A 6,926-nucleotide genomic window follows, 5' to 3' on the forward strand; every position below is an offset into this window, starting at 1 on the left:
GTTGATTCACGTTAGTTTTGCATAAAATGATCTAACGTATAGTGTATTATTTTATGGCCACAGTGCTGAATCAGAAAAGCAATGGCTAACTCGAGTGAAGTTGTGAAATCCTGTGAATGCTAATGTACTGTGAATGAACTTTTAGACGTAGTAGGGATGTTTCTTATGAACTTGAAGTATAATAAATACGGTGTGTAGCACAAACTTTTCTGATCTGAAGACACCTATCTCATCATTTTTTATGTGTTACGAGGAGCACAATGCTATCGTTTCTTTTCACTTTTATGGTAAGTGAAGCTTAAGACTCAAATATCACTCACCCAAAGCATTGCAATGCAATTAGCAAAAATTCTCGAAAAAATTCACTTTGATTTTATCTGACGGTGTTTAATACGCTGAAGTGAGTTCGACAAGCAGCGTGAATCTGTGCTTGAGTGCTCGCTCGACACGTGAAGGAGCATGGGTTCGCTTCCTGCCAAATGAAATTTTTAAACAAAGATTCTTCTTCTATGAGCTTTCCCATGAAGCGTAAAATACATAAAGATAGAAAAAAATAATTTGTAATGTTTATCAAACAATCTTGATTAGCAAATTTTTATTATCGATAACTAAGAATTTATGATAGGACTGAAAAGTGGCATTTTATGTACGACATGAATTAGAAATAAGAAGACGTGCATCCTTCGTAAAAATGACAATTAAGTGTGTTACATAGTTCACATATGATCAGTTTCATATTTGAATGACATAGGTATTACAGCTGAAAGAAAACAAAAACGACATAAATAGTGAACGGAACAAGGCCTCATTCAGCAGTTTGTAGTCTCGAGTGCTACTGACTTTTTTCCGCTTTTGTATTTTGTACGCTAAACAGAAATGTTCATAGAGCATACACCTCTGTTTAAAAACTTTATTGCGATGGGAATGGAACTCAGGCTCCTCCATATAGCAAGCGAGCATTCTACCATAGAGCTATACTCCTTGTCGGAAAAAAAGAAAACGTTCTGCCTCATTTTTGCCTACTAAACATGGTCAGGATACTTCAAAGTCGATTTTTTAGAGAATTTTTAAGACTAGTGTCGAACTGCTTTTGGCAGTGGATATTTGAGTTCTGAACTTCACATAGCATAAATATAAAAAATTACAAAAATCCGGATGTTGTGCGATCTCCTTGTTAGTTATGTGCATTAGTGAGAGTAAGAGTTTGATGGGTCATATGTCACAGTACTTTAGTGCCCTGATACCTGTACCTTGGGAGTAAAGCTATCTGCCAGTGCTGTCAGGATCGAGAGTCCCATGCCAAACCAATGCTACACTAAACTAAAGAAGCCCGTATTGAAGAGCCAACATTAATCTAAAACCAACGTGGTTCTTTACATCGCTTGTATAGTTTGCAGATGATGCTGTCGATTGCTGCCTAGTAAAGCCGTCAGAGGATCAAAGCAAATCACAAAATGACTAAATATCTCGTGGGTGAACGGCCTCATGTCAGTGTCCAACTGGCACGCGACGGAACACAGCTGTAGACTGCTGAGATATGCGTTAGAAGAACTCCTCAGGAGCAATAGAATTTCCACTGAGCCAGCAGACATTATGAATTGGCGGGTTGGAAAGTCACACATTGCAGTTTTAACATTACGTGGTATCTACTCAAAAAGTAACTGCTGTTCTTATTTTGGGATGAAGAGCATCTGTTCATCCACTACTCTGGAACATTGGGGGCTCTATATTGTTGGCTGCCACGACCCGCCAATGAGCCAAACTCAGCTATGGAAAAATGCAGATATAGAAAAGGATCAAGGTTCCCTACTAATATGGGTAAATCAGCATTCAGCTGTTCTGGTAACCTCCGACAAGTTGTTACACCGGGCATCGTATGTTCGAAAGCAGACACCATACAGAGCATAGTTTGTTAATACAGTGTATTTCATCAGTATTTTCCACTCAATGACGCAATGACAATGTGGCGCTGTATGGTTACTCAGCTGTGGCGGAAACGTTGGTCGAAGGCTGAACTGAATAGGTATTCACAATTCTATCTAGGTGTTCTTCACGAATTTTTGAAATGAGCACTGTGGCTATGCCTGAACCGGTGCCACCAGCCAATGAATGTGTAAGCTGAAAACCTTGTGGGCTGTTTCAGTTTTCGACCTCTTTCCGTAGTATGTCGATTACAGTGTCTACAAGTTCAGCACCCTCCGTGAATGGTCTTTCGCCCAATTATTTCCACCTTCATTTTGTTCGAAAACCAAACTGTCTTACCGGAAAAGCAGGCCAAAGGTCTCTGAATGTAGTGAATCCAGTTTCCCTGGCCCCAAGCTTGCCAAAACCAAGCGAGGGATTATTTCACACCAGATGCGAGGCGGTAGTAAATATCACCTCGTTCCAGCTGGAAAACTGGATCTCCTTGCTAGGAACCTGCGAATCAATTTTTTTTTTTAGTTGAAATCGTTACGACTATGCTTATTTGTCTTAAACTCAGTTTTTTCATAAAGCAGTTACTCCTTCAGAACTAACGTGTTTGATTTGCATGTGATGGTCGCATTGCTACTTTCCTGGTAAGTGATTTCATTTGAGAATTAGAATCAGTAATTTTCATAAACTAAGAATTTCACTCATTCCATAACTTCATCTTCAAGGTGGTAGCCGTAGTGCTACATAACAATTCATAAGTATTGATCCACCTTGCTTGTAATTGAAAGTCCTCCAAATCAAACACAGTTATTATTCAGTATAAAGTAAATTCAGGTTCTCTTGTGAAACATTAAATTCATCGTTCAGAGCGGGCGACCAAATCTCTGTACCTATAGTTCGCACCGCCTATGGGCTTCGGTCCGACAGATACGAGTGAGGTCAATATGGGATATGTAGGAACTGAACTGATATCCGTACCCTTACAGCAAGCAACTCACGTCGTCTCCTAAATCGTTTAAATATATTAAGAACACCAGAGCGCCTCTAATGTACCTTGGGGAACCGCAGATATAAATTTAGTTTCGTTAAACAGCTTCCCATAAATTACTATGGACTGTGATCTTTCCGACAGGAAATAAAGAATCCAGTCGCAGAACTGAGACGATACTCGATAGGAATGCAATTTGATTAGAAACCGCTTGTGAAGAACGATGTGAGAAGCCTTCTGGAAATCTAAAAATATGGAATCGACTTGACACCCTGTGTGAAGAGTGAGCCTGTTTTGTTTTAGAGGAACATTGTTTTTTGTATTTGTGCTGGTGCCAGTAGATCGTATATTTAGAGGAATTTCATAATGATAGAACACAGTATAGTTTCCAAAATTTTGCTACAAGTGAATGTAATTATATAAGTCCGTAATCAGTGGATTAATTTTATTTTCTTTCTTCTGGTTTGGTGTGATCTGTGTAACTTTCCGGTCTTTAGGTGTGATCTTTGATCAAGCGAGTGGTTGTATTCGACTGCGGAAAACGGAACTACGTCATCAGTATACCCTGAAATGAACCTAAATGGTGCACTATCTTGACTGGATTACTTTCCTTAACTGATTTAAGTTGCTTCACTACACCGAGCGTGTCTTCATCCAAACTACTCACGTCCGCAGTTGTGAATGTTTCGTATTCAGGAATATTAAGTGCATCTTCTTTGCATAAAGAATTTCGGAAAACAATGCTTAGTAACTTAGCTTTAGTGGTGTTGTCGTTGTTAACATTACCATCGCTATCATGCAGTGACTGCAGTCATTGTTTTTCCGAAGAAAACACGGTGAGTTATTAGCTGTAAATTATTTTCATTTGTTTACTGCTAGTCAGTTTCGACATATTGTCAATATCAAGCAAGTAGGCTGTACAGTAGAAATTGGCCAATGGCAAAAAAACAGTAAAATGTTACATCCGAAGACAGACAATGTTTTATTTTGAAAAATGTGTCGAGGCTGTGGGACAGTGCACAAACGAAATTATCAAGGTATTTTTGTGCCTTGCCGCTCGTCTGATCAGAATGTCTTTGGACTTTCTGCCCGATTTCGAGACTGAGTCTCGTTATGGGAACTGTTAAAAGTATCTCGAGCTTTTGCGTTCTTTGAAAAGTGGGATGCTCCCAAGGTGTCCTGACCACGGGGAATCTTTTCCGACTCTTTAATTTACTTATTACGAAACTTTAATTACTGTCGAAACTAATCCTTTGAGCACGAACTGTAATCGCAAAGTGCGAATACTGTACCACAACACCTATGCAATTTACCGGAGACATATAAAAATTTGTGCTGGCTCGGGACTCGAGCCTGAATTTTCCAACTGTCGTGAGCAGTCGCTGTAACCACTTCGGCTACCTGAGCATGCTTCCAGGACTTACCCAAATCTATATGTCCCGGTGTCTGCTTCCGACAGGTATGTGATTCACCCTTGTGGAGACACTTATTTTATTTTTCTAGTTAGGTTGCCTTGGCTTTGGCATGAAAAACATTAGCGCAGTGTCCATATTTGGCAGTGTCTGGTGCAGTGTTCCTTCGGAAATGCATACATGCCTGAAGGAACAGATGCTGCTGATGATCGATAGCTGTATTAAATCATGAAATGTAATTTAAAATTGCAAATATGGTACAACAGCTATACAATTTACTGGAAACATATGAAAATTTGTGCCGGGCCAGGATTCAATGCTGGATTACCGCTTTTCACAAGTGGCCATCCTAACCACTTCGATTTCCTGAGAATGGTTCCAGCACGAACCCCAAACCCGATTTCTCCCTATGTCTGCTTCCCACAGCGCTCGCACAATTTTGTGGTTCCCATTTAGGGAGAGATTTATTTTATTTTTCTCGTCAGATTGCCATGGCTCTGACATTAAATACGTTCTATTTTGCAGGACTATAAAGTACAAACACTGAACTTACGTATTGCATGCCAAAGCCAAGTCAACTGACGAGAAAAATTAAACATCTGACGCTATGTGGGAGTCACATAATTGTGCGAGCACTGTGAGAAGCAATCGCTGGGATTTATGGAGATTTGGAACGGTGCTGGGAGCATGCTTAGATAACCCCAGTGGTTAAAACGAGCGCTTGCGACAAGCTTGAAATCCAGCGAGTCTTACAGCACAAATTTTATATTCTGTATAGGATTTTATAACCTGTATAGGATTTTATAACCTGTATAGGTGTTGTAGTACTATATTAGCAATTTGCGAAAAAATTGGTGATTTAGTATGGTTATCGATCGTCAGCAGTGTCTGTTTCTTCGAACATACATACATGTGTAAAGGAACATTCGATCTAACTATACAGACACTGTAAAATACAGGCGGTGCGCTAATTTAATTATTTGAATATGTTGCACACTTGGTGGACGCCTACAAAATAGTATGTGAGGAATGGTGACTGTCTCTTAGGGAAGACGTCAAGAAATAATTTATATATTTTTCGTTTTCTACAACCCATTGCCATTTTCGAGACTACTTTATCCTTCGAATGTTGCCAGAAAAATCTAGGAATTGTTATCGGCAGAAATATAAACTATTTTACTAAAATGTTTTTTGGGAGGGGTGTCATGACCCTCCAGTTGGATCTATGGCTGACGCCATTGGGTACTGACCGTCCCATGTAACACGGTTACAAGGTCGAATGGCAGTGTCGTTGCGTCTGCTTCCGAGAACGTGGGGAGGGAGGAAGAGAGTAGCTTCTCCGATAGGGGGGGGGGGGGCGGGGAGGGGCGCTTTCCGCTGCGGCCGGCGCAACTTTCACTGTGGGCGGCGCGGGGCGGCGATGTTCCGGCTCGCGGCGGCCTTCAGTCGTCCGCGCGACTCTGCGCGAACAGCACAGCCGCTGGTGCCGCGCCGTGCCGGTGCAGTGAGGTGCGCAGTGATCCTGGCCGCGTGGTGCGTCGACCCGCGCGACACCGCTCGCCGCCCCCGCATCACTCGCTTGACCTCGACACCGAGGCCGCCGCCCCCGCCGCCTCCACCACCCCCGCCCCCGGCCCGGGGCCAGCCCCGCCTGGGACGCAGCCGACATGACAAGGAAGAAACTCGGCCAGCACCCGCTAAGGTGAGCCAGTTGGAGCGCACCACCTCTGCTACCCCCTCCCCCACGCGGAGTGCGACTGGCGAGAGGTGCGCCCGTGTAGACGCCGTGCGTAGTCCTCGCACTCGCATGTCAGTACCACGCAGTATGCCGTCGACGCACCTGTCCTCCTCAGCCAACGGACACTTGCTTTGATCCAATGCTACCATATTGTGTACGTGAGGTGGAGGCTATTCTGCTTTTTGAATAATAATGTCTCACATTTCTAAACGAGATAAACTATATAATAACACCATAGCATTTCGACAATTTCCTTGCGCTTTCAATAACGTCGCAACTGTACAAAATTCAGCGTCACCTTTTAAAGCCCTTGCAGCTACGACAGCCAACGTACTATGCTACGATATCATTCAAAAGTGCGATCAGTGGATTACAGCAGTGCTCTTAGAAAAGTAGAAAGAGAGAAAAAGCTCGAGAGAGCCGTACATTGAATCGGTTCACCTGTCGAAGCTATCGATCAGTCTTACAATCATTTTATTTTAACGATACGACTGGTCGGTAGCATTCAGTCACTTTATTCGCGCTTCACGCAATTCGACAACACCTTTCGAGAGGCAATGCTATCCTCGTCATCAGGCTGCCACCACTCTACCTGTATGGTTAAATCAGTAAATATGCGTGCTTCATAAAATAACGACACATTCGACAATGGGTCTTCGTCTCGCGTTAAAATCACATACTTTTGTACTTGTCAGTCCCAGCATATACCGCGACCTCGTAACAGACACAGCTGATGGAGAGGGACCGATCTCAAATGTGTGTGTGTGTGGTACTTTTTATTTTTATTTTTAACCACTGACAAGCCTTCTGCTCAGAAACAATATATGTGTTCATCCAGTGTTAAAATTTGTGATGAAGAATATCTTAGTAGTTC

At 42.3% G+C, this 6,926-nt stretch overlaps 1 pseudogene; it reads right to left on the bottom strand.

Moving 5' to 3' along the window:
* Window positions 1–1,823: 1,823 nt before the first annotated feature.
* On the bottom strand, window positions 1,824–6,201 carry LOC124788881 (annotated as a pseudogene).
* Between the last annotated feature and the right edge of the window lie 725 nt (window positions 6,202–6,926).

Source organism: Schistocerca piceifrons, chromosome 3 (genome assembly GCF_021461385.2).
Source record: "Schistocerca piceifrons isolate TAMUIC-IGC-003096 chromosome 3, iqSchPice1.1, whole genome shotgun sequence".
Taxonomy (NCBI): domain Eukaryota; kingdom Metazoa; phylum Arthropoda; class Insecta; order Orthoptera; family Acrididae; genus Schistocerca; species Schistocerca piceifrons.